General features: G+C 35.9%; 1 pseudogene; it reads left to right on the top strand.

Annotated features, from left to right (window-relative positions):
• Positions 1–223: 223 nt before the first annotated feature.
• On the top strand, positions 224–11,119 carry LOC105032892 (uncharacterized; annotated as a pseudogene).
• The last annotated feature ends 697 nt before the right edge of the window (positions 11,120–11,816 follow it).

Raw genomic sequence — 11,816 nt, 5'->3', positions numbered from 1 at the left:
ATTAGGTCAAAATTATAATTGCACCCACTAGTTTCTAAAATCTTATACTCTTCATATTTTAGTCAACTCTGTAATCTAACCCACGCTGTTAGACAATCCGTCAATATTAATTTGGATCTAATTGCCACATCATAATAAATTTTTGAAATAATCAAAATAGTCTCAAATAAATGATAAGCAAAGGTCACCATGGCCGCACGTAATCCCGACAGTGCAGTCAAGGATGGGGCCCATTGCAGACCATGATCTCAGCCATCATCTCTCCCTCATCTATGATATCTATACTATCAATCTCTTGCACCCCTCTTCCCTTGCTCACCATGAATTCTCTTGCTCCACCACCACCACCACCCCCACTATCGCCGATCCAATCCTCCACCTTTTCTCCTTTAGTTTCTCCATCCATGCTACTGCCTCAACCACCAATGTCACCACCACCAGGACAGCCGCCTGTGCTGTGGCGGCCATGGGACTTCAGCATGTAGTTTTTAGGATCGTGGCCTCAGCTAGCCTCTAGAATGGATGCAAGGACTATATCAAGCTTTGGTGGTGCCCCCATTAGATGCAAGGCTTTGTTTGGCTCGACAAGTTGATGAAGGAGTTCAACAACTCCACCTCCGCAACTAGCCCCCTCTCAAGCTCTCCAATGACATAGCCCGCTTCCCGTATACCCACCAAAAAGGTAGCTGGTGACACCGCCCGCTTCCACCAAAAAGGCAACTGGTGACACCACCCGCTACCCCTATACCCACCAGAAAGGTAGCCGCTCTACCATCCGCATATCCCGCATCGTCTCTGAGATATACCACCTCAACTTATATAATGTCTGATGGTTCATCATGGGTGACAACGACACTCACTACAAAAAATTAAGGGATTAGCGACGGCCTTTAGCAACGGTGTTTTTGCTATCGCCAATAAAGGTTATTAGCAATAAAATTACCAACAACAATAATTTCATCGCTAATAATATTTTTAGCGATGGTATTTTTGTCGTCTCTAATAATAATTTTTATCGATAAAAAATAATGATAAAAAATAAGATATCATAAAAAAATAATTTATTAAACTTATTAATGATGACAAAAAAGATATTGAGATGGCGCTTGCCATCGCTAATGATTATTAGAGATAGCCCTATTAGCGATGGATTTAGCCATCTCAAAAAAAAATATTTATTAAACTTATTAGCAATGATGAAAAGAGTCTTAGCGATAAAACAAGCCATCACTAATAATCATTAGCAATGGCACTATTAGCAATGGAAGTTATCGTTGCAAAAAAATAAAAAAATTTATATATTAAACTTATTAATGATGGTAAATAATTATCTTCACCATTTATTATATAAATAATTATCATTAAAATATCATCATAAAAGATCATCTCGATCCGATAGTCCTAACTATGTCGATCAATAAAATTTAATTTCGATGATCACGAACGATCGCATGATGATTTGATAGATAGAGACCACCGATAGATCCAAAAACTTACAATGATGATCTTGATGATATTTATAGCACACTATCAAAATTTTATTTTAATCAGATATTATTATCATAGTCAATTTAGTATGAAATAATTTTGATCGTTAAATAAAAAATGAGTGATCAAAAGATCAAACGACGTCTGATTAAGATGATTTTTTAGATAAATAATATTTATTATTATTTTAATCATTTATATGATGGTGTTCATAAAATTTAAATCGTATGTGTATAAATCATCTATATTACACAGATCTTACAAAAGCACAAGTATAATTACTTAAGGATTTTAAGAATAAGTATCAAGAGATATATAGTTTTAGATCATTTATATATGTGTGATTTAAATTTTATGATCAAGTTTGGACAAATGATCAAAATAATAATAAAAATTATTTATTTAAAAAATTATCTTATAATCGAACATCGTTTGATCTTTTAATTACTTATTTTTTATTTAACGGTCCAAATTATTTCATGCTAAATTGATCATGATAATGATATCCGATTGAGATAAAATTTTGATAGTATGCTACAAATATTATCTAGATCATCATTATAAATTTTTAGATCTATCAGTAATTTTTATCTATTAAATTATTATGCGATCATTTGTGATTGTCGAAATTAAATTTTAATAATCAACATACCTAAGGCTATCGGATCGAAGCGATCGTTTGTGACAATACTCTAATGATAGTTATTTAGATAATGAATGATGAATATAAATTTTAAATTTTAAAATTAATATTTTTAAAATATTAATAATTTTTTAAAATATTAAAGTTATTAGCAACTACTTTTAGCAACGGTATTTATGCCATCTCTAATATATGGTATAGAGACGGTCTAGAAGCCATCGCTACTAAATTTGAAATTTTTAAAAATTTTTTTGATTATAATTATAATTAAACATATGAGCGATAACTCTTTATTTTTAGCAATGAAATATGCTGTTGCTAATAGTTTTATCGATGGTATTAGCGACGGTTCTTCATCATCGCTAATAATTTTTAAAAAAAATTATTTAAAAAATTATGAAAAGATATTTTTTTCTCTGATAAAAGTATTTGCGATGGCTATCCATTTTTTAGTGATAGATTTTGCCATCATTAATAGCTTTATTGATGGCATTAGCGATGGTGACTTGCCGTCGCTAATACTTCGCTACACATATCCAAGTGTGGGCGGAAAAAAATTTCTCTCACACACTCCTCACTCTCTCCTCTTCCCTCCTCTCATCGGCACCCAAACCCCCCTCAACCCCCTCTTGCCAGTGCCCAAACTCCCCTTCCCTCCGCTTCCCTCATCCTCTCCTCTCGTTAGTGCCCAAACACCCCATCCTCTCACCGGCAACTCATCCTCTCGCCAGTGGCCAAACGCCCCATCCCTCCGGCATCCCCCGACCTCGAGCTTGCATCCCTCCATGCCCACAGTCGTTCTGACCCCACCGACCCCAACATCGTTGGTTCGATCGTGCAGCCTCGAACCCACATCCCTCCATGCCCGTAGCCACCCTGACCCCATGGACCCGAGCCCATATCCCTCCATGCCCACAACCACCCCAACCCCGCTAACCCCGACGTCGCTAGCCCAACCCCACAGCCCCTCCCCTGCTGACCGTAGCCCATGGCCCCATCCTGTCGGCCTGACCCCATGGCCCCAACCTACACCGCCTTCCCGCAGCCCCCTCCCTGTGCCCTTGTCTCCGCAACCATATCCCCGAGCCAACATCTCGTCCCCAAGTCAGTGTCCTGTCCCTAGCCGTTCTCTTACCCCTCAGTTTCTACGTGCCAACTCGCCTTCTATTGTGAGTATTAACAATGGCATCAGTGACGGCTAATATCATTACTAAAAATTATTTTTTTATTTAAATTATGTTAATTAAGTTTAATTATATATTAAAAATTAATTAATTAAATATTAATTTAATTAATTAGTTAGATAATTAATTAATTAATTAAAAGCATATGATTTGGATCTCGGCATGCAGAGCACTCGAATCGAAGGAAGGTGCGCGATAGCATTGCAAATACGGGGTCGGAGCGTGCCCTACGTGCTCGGGTCCCAGCTGGCATCCAAGACATCCAACCCTTACGTGACCTGCACGCTTAGGCTGATGGAAGGTGCTGGGTTGCCTTACAAACATGGGGTCCGGGCGTGCCTTGCGCGCTCAGGCTTTAGGTCCCAAGTGGCATCCAAGGTGTCTAGGGCATGCTTAGACCGATGGAAGGTGCTGGGTAGCATTGCAAATACTGGATCAGGGCATGCCCTACGTGCTCGGATCTGGAGTCCCAACCGGTGTCTAGGGCAGCTAGTCCTCGTGCAAGGGCTGAGTGCATATTCAACAACATACCATAATTGGGTGTTAATTTAAATAATTAATTATGTATTGATTTTTAAAAAATTTGAATTATATGGAATCATAGACCCAGCTTATGATTAATGTATATATTCTACTGTATCCGTATATTTATATATTTTTATATGGATAGAAGAATTATGTATATTGGTCAATTGATTGTCTAGTATGGATAGTTTAAAAAATATAAGTAATTCTATAGGTCATTATAGTAATCAAACAGTATGCTGAGGGTTTGAAAAAAATTTTGAATAATATTTTTCTTTAGTTCTCTCCATATATCTTCAGCCATATGGGGAGAACTAAGAAAAAATATGATCGAAATTTTTTTCTACCCCAGTGGCATATTATTTGATTAATATAATTGATCTATAGAATTAATATATTTTTTGAATGGGATAGAACTTTCATACCTATTAGTTAATGATAGGATGCCTTTACTATGTAAGTCATTTTGAATAATAAAATAATTAATTAGCAGTTGCTTTGTATTTATGTATATATAGAATTTTTAAATAGTGTATCATGGACCGTAGTTGGATGGATCGTCAAGTATTTGATGGGGTGATTTTTGCTGAATATAAGGAGGGTGTAGACTATTTTTGGGATTTTGCTTTTAGGAATGCAGCACTCTTACATCAAAGATGAGTTTGTTGCCTTTGTAATAGATGTAGCAATATAAAAATATTTGATAGGGATACAATTATATTCATTTGTATAAGAGTAGATTTATACCCAACTACAAGCATTGGTACCTGCATGAGGAGACGTAAAAAAAAAATTGTAAGGGTTAGAAGCGAGCAAGACAGGGACACAGATAGAATGGTAGAAATGGTTATAGATGTGGCTGATCCAAAATTTAACTAAGATATAAAGGATGATCTAGAAGCTGACAGCGATGATTTCTACCATATGCTGAAAGATGCTGATGAACCACTATGGTCGGAATATGAAATATACACTATATTATTAGTTGTATCAGAATTATTGAATTTGAAGGCTAAGTTTAATATGACGATCAATTGTTATGATAGGATGGTAGTAATAATAAAAAAGATGCTACTCAAGGATGAGAAGCTTGTTAGGAGCTTATATGCTTCAAAAAAAATGATGAAAGGATTAGACATGGGATATGAGAAGATAGATACATGCTGTAATGATTTCATGCTTTTTTATAAGGAGGAGCAACTGAAGAGCTTATATGATATATACAGTGAAAGCCAATTTAAGCCAAGGCAAGAGATTAAAAATTAGAAGGGCATAGCATATAAGGTTCTTCAATACCTTTTGCTCGCTCCTAAGCTACGAAGGCTCTACTTGTCTAAGAGTACTGTCGAGTAGATGAGATGACATAAAAAAAAGATTCACAAGTACTCTGATATGATGAGTCATCATCGGACAACGACGTATGGAAGTAATTTGATACTTGTCATCCTTTATTTGCTCAAGAATCATATATTATCCGATTGGATCTATCTATGGATGGCTTTACACCATTTAATCATGCAATGGCCCCTTATTCATGTCGGCCAATTTTTATTACACTATATAATCTTTCACCTTGAATGTGCATGAAAGAATATAACATCTTTCTTACATTACTCATTCCTGGACTACGACATCTTGATAGAAGCATTGATGTATATCTAAAGCCTCTTATTGATGAGCTAAAATTCTTATGATTCGATGGCATACGTACTTTTGATACATCGAAAAAGCAAAATTTTGTAATGAAAGTTACATTGATATGGACTATTAGCGATTTTTCTACTTATGGAATATTGTCAAGATGGAGCACTCATAGGAAGCTTTCATATCCCTATTGCATGGAAAATATAAAATTATTTCAGCTTGAGCATGGTCGTAAGCCCTGCTGGTTCGATTGTCATTGCCAATTTCTTTCCGAGCATCATCCTTTTCAAAAGCAGCAGGACAGTTTCAAGAGGAATAAGATAGAAAAGGACCATACACCCCCGCACCTCAATGATATGGAAGTATTTTAGAAGATATCCCAATTGAACGAAGTCCCATTTGGCATGCTATTTAACAAGCAGAAGCCTCAGGGGTTCGGTAGAACTCATAATTGAGTGAAGCAAAGTATCTTCTAAAAATTACTATACTGATCCATTAATTTGATCTGTCATAATCTTGATATCATGTGTATTAAGAAGAATATATTTGATAATATTTTCTATACTATTATAGATGTCAAGGGTAAGACGAAGGATAATCCCAAGGTCCGAGTAGATATGAAGAATATATGCAAACATTCTCAGTTAGAGCTGATTGAGGTGTCATCTGAAAAATTTCTGAAGCCGAAAGTATCTTATACCTTAAAAAGAAAGTAGTTGAAGAATATTTATGAATGGTGTAAAAGTTTTAAATTTTTAGATGGTTATGCAAGTAATCTAGCTCGGTGGATCAATATCAAAGATTGTAGATTCTATGGGCTAAAGAGCCATGACTGTCATGTCTTCATGCAACGATTACTCCCATAGGCTTGGTATGATCTCCTTCACAACTTTATATAGAATTTTTTGACTGAGCTTAATCTTTTCTTCAGAGATATTTATGCTATCGAACTATCTACTGATCATATCTCCAATCTTGAGACTAGCAGTATAGAAACCATATGCAAGTTAGAGAAGATATTTTCTTTTAGCTTCTTTGACTCCATGGAGCACCTCGTGATTTATCTGATGTATAAAGCAAGGATAGAGGGACCCATACAATATAGGTAGATGTATCCATTTGAAAGATACATGCACAGTCTCAAGAAAAAAGTGAAAAACAATATCCGAATCGAAGGTTCTATTGTGGAGGCTTATATAATAAAAAAAATTTAAATTTCAGTCGATACTATTTTAACCTCAGTGTGCAAATAAAGCTGACTCAAGTGGATCGACATGATGATAGTGGTGAGAGATCAGAGGTACAGATCTCAATATTTATCTATCCTGCTTGTGAATTTGGCCACGAGGTTCGTTGGATATTGACTGATGCTAAACTTCAACAGGCAAAGATATATGTTTTGCTAAACTATGCAGAGGTCGATCCATATGTTGAGTGAGTAGCCATCACAATCTCAACTCTTTAATCATTTATCATACTGTACTTATATGTATAGGCAATATGATGAGATGTTAAGACGGGACAATCTGATGATAAGCGATAAAAAAATTTTCACTTAGCACTCATAGAATTTTATAAATTAGTTCCATCAACTGGTAAGCAAATCCATACCTAGGAAGCTAAGGCCATTAGGTTACATACCAGCAAAGTACATAACATGTTATAACGGCTGTAATGTAAATGGTTTCAAATTTTACATGTAGTAATATGGAGAATATAAAAGTACAATGAATAGCGATATATGTATAAGGGCAGCTGGTTTGATACTAAGGCAGAGAGTGACTACTATGGGATCTTTGAAGAAGTGATCAAGTTGAGCTACCCCTTAGGTGATAATAGTATCATTCTGTTTAAGTGTCGATGGTTTGATTCGATAATTGTATGAAGGTTAATCCACGGTATAGACTTATTGAAATTAAATATAAATTAAAAGCATATGTTAATGACCCCTTTGTGCTAGTCCAACAAGCTGCTCAAGTATATTATATTTTTTTTCCATCAAGGGAGAGAAAAAGGAAAGATTGATAGACTGTATGTATGGTTAAGTCTCGAGCCATTCATTGCGCACTCGAAGAAGAAGAATAGCTCCAATTATCAGAATACTTTCAGGAGAATGAAATATTAGGGTTTCATTGGTCTTCAATAGATGCCAAGTTGGATGCTTCAGAAATTTTCGTACATGATGGCCAACATGAGGAGGTAGATCCAATTGATTGTGTTTTAAAGGATAATCCTATCTAAGAAGGAGAAGAAAAAAAAGAAGAAGAAGGACTAGAAGAAGAGGAAGAGATGGAAAAAGAAGAAGAAGTGGAAGAAGAGGAAGAATTGGAAGAAGAATCCGAAGGATACCAGACATCTGAAGAGGTCGATGAGTAGTGCTAAGTATATAATTCTTGAATCATTTTAAATCTTTCATTACCATCCATAATTATATAATTAATTTGATGAATCTATTTATTTTTATTTTCAGAGATTATACATCATGCCTTCTAGAGATCGGAGCCATGTTAGCAGAGGACAGAGCTCTCAAGGAGAGAGCGATCATGCTGCCAGCTCGTAGGGTTCTACACCTCTCATACCTTACGGTAAATTCTAACACTTTAAATATTCTCGTTTATGTTATTTTATCCTTTGCTAACTAATATAATATTTTTTATATTAGATATTTTGTGCTCAGATTCGGAGGACAAGGGGTCACCAGTGACCCCACAGTCACATGCACCAGTGACCGACTTCCAGACACAAAGGCGTGGTAGAGGACCCATCCAGCTCACGGCACCTTCAACTCGATTGGAGGATAGAGAGTTTATCCACATTCAAAGTCGATCATAAGTATTATATCTTTACCAAATATATTTAAAATTTAGCCATTATATAGTCTAATATTTATTATTTAAAATTAATTTTGCAGTACATTTACAGATAGCTCCATGCCTCATGAGATTATCAGGATCATCCGATGATTGATGTAGGGGCCGATGAACGAGTTCTTCAGTTGATCATTGGGGGCTTGTGATGCAAACTAGGAGATGTTCCAAATAAGTCAAAGATGTTTAATTTAATAATTTGAGATAGGTTTGTATTTTATTTATTAACACATGCTTGCTTTTATTTACAGGGATACTACCGATTCTTATCTCCTCAGAATGAGGAGGCTGGCCATCGATCTTCAAATAGGTGGCCACATATAGGTTTTGAGATAGGCTACATAGGCTACGATAGTCTGCCATCAAGCATTCTGATTTTCAGTCAACATCGGATTGAAAGTCCTATGGGGACACTGGATGCGAGCAGACATATAGGAGGCCCTCTGTGATCAGTAAAGAAATGAAGAGTACATCAGTAGATGGTAGAAGGTCTGACAAAATTGAATCATCCAGCAGGATCCAATCAGGCATCCGAGTGGCTCCATCAGCACACATGTTGTGGCCAGCAGACTGGTAAGAAATCTATATCAAAACTCTTCACTAGAATTGTAGAAATTCTTATATGTATGTTTTAATTAATTTAATTTTATTATTTACTTATTGTAGACATGGTAGCTAGGTCATCCATTAGGCCAGCTGCAGTTATGGGAGATCACACATCAGTCTAAAAGAATTGATGATTATTTAGATTCTAGATCATGATAGATCGCGACAAGAATTTTAAACTATATTTATTAAGTTATAAGATCTGATATATATTAGAACTAATGTATTTCTGAACTGTGTAAATGGATTATGTGGAGTACGTCGTTGTGCGGCACGGTGATGACCCATCCACTCAGCCCCTTCTTAACCTTGAGGGATGGCTCAGGATCATTAGAGGGGTGAGTAAGAGTCGGGTTATAAGATTTGGCCACAGCTTTGATTCTTTAGCAGTTCGATACTCTTCAGCATCATCACATACCTCGACGTTTCAGACTTGAAGCGATGCACATATGGAGGAGGTCGTCCATAGGTTTTTGAGCTAGCGATCTCAGAGCTTCCAAGATGCTGTCTACGATACAGTCGTGAAAATTCTTCAAGACCTGCAACTGCACGATCAGCTGGGCTCATTATCCTAACCATCACATCAGATAATTCTATTAGTAAATTTTTTTACTTGTTTTAAGTTTTCATATTTAAAAGCTTCACATTTTTAGGCTTAAGTCGGAGAAAGAGATCTAGGGGCTAAAAATTCAATCTAACTATCCAATTAATGAGCCGAGAGTATCTATAATTCTGTATCATCGAATAAAATGTGTAAAAATAATTTATTTAAGAATCGAAGAAGTGTATCGAAAGATACGCCTCTGTAAAGAAAGATATACCTCCATATCGAAACTTATTAACAATATTTTATTTTTCTTCATTTTAAGATGCTAGGATATCTGGCTCTCTTCCACCAGCTGTTGGAGAGGAGCAGGAGGATGAGGAGGATGACGAGAAGGATCTGATCTGATTTTTTTTATCTAAATATATTATATTTTTTTGATACTTCTTATAAAATTATATAATTTATATTTTTAATATAATATAATTAATTTTTTATTTGTGATTGTCGTATTATCTTTGGATTTTAATGATAATAGGTGCTAGGAACCATAATTGATTATGATTAATTAAAATAAATTTTAAAAATATTATTATATTTTTTTAAAAAAAATAAAATTAACTATTACCAACAGCATCAGTGAAAGCTTTACCGTCGTTAATAATAAAATATTATTATAAATATTTTTTAAAAAATAAAATTAAATATCATTGATGGCATTACCGACGGCTTGAGTCATCGTTAATACTTATTAGTGACAGTATTAGTGACAACAAATTCATCATTAATTATTTTTAAATTTTTTTAAATTTTATTGAAAAATAAGGAAACAAATAGTGACAGAGGACAATTAGCTACTAAAATATTTCGACCATCAACTAGCGATGGTAAACAGTCGCTAGCAACAGTAAAATAACTATTAACAATAATAATTAATCATCGTTAATAGTTAAATTTTTTTTGTAGTGACTCTCTTCGTCCTCGACAACTTGGTCAATATCCTCTCCCAATTTGGCCACCGCCAGTCATACTACATTGGCTCCATCTTCGAGAACCACCTCCAAACCATCTACTTCTGTTACAGCATGGCCTATGGCCGCAATGGGTTCACCGTCAGCTGCTACCTTCATCGGCATGCAGGACCGCTGCCTCCACTACTATGCGGCTCTCTATGGTAGCAACGATCGTATCAAGGCCTGCATGGTGGAGCTCAGCATCCCCTCACCCACCACTCATGCTTCCACCAGTTTGACATCTATGGCGACCTGCTCAGCCTCCTTGCTGCACACCCCATGGCCCTGTTCGTCTCCCTCCATCATGTCGACATCATTGAGCCTGTCTTCCCCAATGCCCCCTCCCACACCGCCGCCCTCCACCGCATCTTCGACAGCCCCATTCACCTCGACTCTATGGCCATCTTTCAACAGTCTATCTGCTATGAAGCTAGCCACCTCTAGACCATGTCTGTCTCCTAGGGCTTCGCCGTCCAACTGGTGCAAGGTTGAGGGGGAGCATGGCGAATGAGTTGATGGAAGGATAGTTACGGAGCCCACTATCGAGGAGGACACTGTCACCGGCATCCGGATCGTAGAGGATAAAGGATGGGAGAGGAGGAGAAGAAAAAAGAGGAGGAAGGGAGTAATAAATGTAAAACTCAATGGGATTTTTATAATTTACTACTTTTTTAGGCACGGCCCGGGGGGGGGGTTGGAAGGGGAGGGAGGGGAGTGGGGGGAGAATGGGGTTAAGAATTAGCTGTGTTAGCATTTTTATTTTTATTTTTCTTTCTTTAAGATGTTTTCTTTTTCTTCTTTTTCTTTTTTTTTTAGCATTGATTTTTAATTTTCTGATTTTATTCACCATTTCAGAATTTATCAAAATAAATGTCCTGTAAGTTGAGATTTCTTTGTAATCGATGAATGTTTAAACTTTTGGATATGTCCTCATTGATTATGTCACACTTTATCTGACAAAAGGAAGTAAGGAATTGATTTTAACATCAAGAATAAAGTTGCTATACATTCTTTTGTTCTTATTAATGAATTGGTTGCTAACATATGGCTAAAGTACATTTTTTTATTCTTTTTCTTTTCCTTTTTCTTTTTTAGTCTATTTTCTTTTTTTCATGTTTTAGCCTTTTTCTTTTCCTTTTTTTTTAAAAAAAATTGGGAAGGGGGTAAGAAGTAGTAGTGTGTTAGCGGTGTCGTCTTTTCTTTCTTTAGTCTTTTCCTTTTAGTTTTCCTTTTTCCTTTTTAGTCTTTTTCTTTTTCTTTTCCATTTCTTTTTCTTTTTCTTTTTCTTTTTCTTTTTCTTTT

Source organism: Elaeis guineensis, chromosome 1 (assembly GCF_000442705.2).
Source record: "Elaeis guineensis isolate ETL-2024a chromosome 1, EG11, whole genome shotgun sequence".
Classification (NCBI taxonomy): domain Eukaryota; kingdom Viridiplantae; phylum Streptophyta; class Magnoliopsida; order Arecales; family Arecaceae; genus Elaeis; species Elaeis guineensis.
The sequence above is the reverse complement of the archived record's forward strand: the minus strand, read 5'-3'. Positions and strand labels throughout refer to the sequence as shown.